We start from the raw sequence: 1,840 nt of genomic DNA on the forward strand, positions 1-1,840 counted from the left end.
TGGCGTTCGTGGAGGCCCGCGCGAGTCGGCGGGCGCAGTGCCGCACGTGGTGGTGGTGGCGGTGGGAAGGTGCCGGCTCCTAGGGCCGGCGAAGCTCTGCGAGGGCGTCGAAAGCCAGCGCGAAGGCGCAGAGCGAAAACGTGAGGAAGCGGAGGCAGAGAAGGGTGGATGGGCAAGGAAAGCYGCTCAGCCAGGCTGCCGAGTCAGGCGGTTAGAAGGCGAGCTGCGGCCCTTGGTTACYGAGAAAGCAGGAAGTCGGTGACAGAGGCTTCTTGGGGCACCCGCCGTAAATCCCGGGGAGGTGGTCAGCACTGTCTGTGATTGCGGTGAGGAAGGAGACACCTGGGGGCCACCCAGCCTGGCCCCTCTACCCTCTGGATAGGAGGAGGAGGGAGATGGCCCAGTTCCAGCTGTGCCGGAGGTTAAAACAGAGCAGGCAGGGACACCAGCCGGAGGGGTGGCCCTGCTGTCTGTGGTCACCGCCTGCGCCTCTACAGGCAAAGAGCTCGGGGAAATCAGCCGTGAAACTGCCTCATTAGTGGAAACCCAGGGAGACCCCAGTGGAGACCCGGCGACTCCGCAGAAGGCTCTGCTAAAAGCAGCCGTTGTAGCGTTATTAGCCCCTGCTGCAGCTCTGCAGCTGCTGCTTAATGAAAGCAGCCCCTGGGACGTGGCATGTGGGGCTGCGGATCTGCGATGGCTAGCGAAGGGGGCCGAAGCAGTGCCTAAGGCCCTGGTGCTGGAGCTCGAGGTGGACTGGGTAATCGAGACGCTTTTGGCRCCCGAACAAATCTCATCTCCCCATTGCCACCCTGTGCCAGCTGGCAGGTGTCCTAACCTGACCCCCCTGGCAAGGAGGGCACCCAAAAAATGAGAACGTGATTATGTCCTTTAAGATGGCATCACTGCTTTGGAAGGTTTTCCCCTTGCCAGACAGTTGCACAACCATCTCACAATATAAGATTTCTATTGATGCAGTAAAACCATCTTCGTATGATCTTCGTATGGAGGGGAAGGGTATAATAAGCAAAACCGCTTCCCCGTGAAGTTCTCTCTATGGCCTGTAAAAAAGAGTGGGATGTGGAGGTCAATCATAGATGGCCTTAAATTAAACACAGCCGCCCGACCCCTTACAGCCACTGTTACCAGCCTTCCCGAAATCGGTGCAAGGATTCAGTCAGGAAATTTTATTTGGGTGGCTGCTGCAGATGTTAAAGATACGCTTTTCATGACAGAACAAGATTAAAACAAGTTTGCTTTTACTTGGCAAGGGATACGGTGTATCTGCACACGGTTACCCCAAGGTTATAAACACAGCCCTGCTCTGGCTCACACGCAGCCAGCCAAGGAACCGGAGAAACTACCCGTACCCCTAGGGCTAATGGTGTTACAGCGTATAGATGATATCGTTCCAAGAGGAAGTGTGGGCAAGGAGGTGCAACAGGCACTGGATTTAGCTGCCTTGCACTGACAGACATTAGAGACAGAAATCCCTCTGGAGAAGCGTCAGGGACCTACCCAGGARATTACCTTTTAGGTGCTCGATGGATTAGCGGAGAGAATGTCATCTCCGAGCTGGTTTTAACCCCCTTGCATCAACTCCCGGYGCCCGTCTGCAGAGAGGAACTGAGGGGGGGTTTGGGCGCGCGGGGGTTTGGCGAACACACGCCCCAGGTTTCAGTAGCATGGCCCAACCCTTATATAATCTCCTTAAGAAATCCAGCGAAAGGAATTTGGGTCCCGAACGGGAAGCAACCGTCTCCTCTCCGAAGACAGCGGTGAGTATGTGCCCGTCACCCAACGCAACCCTTCACACCGCAGGTGTCGGCAGGGCGAGGGG

This window comes from Rhea americana, unplaced genomic scaffold (genome assembly GCF_003343005.1).
Source record: "Rhea americana isolate MKP2758 unplaced genomic scaffold, rheAme1 scaffold_122, whole genome shotgun sequence".
In the NCBI taxonomy this organism is placed as follows: domain Eukaryota; kingdom Metazoa; phylum Chordata; class Aves; order Rheiformes; family Rheidae; genus Rhea; species Rhea americana.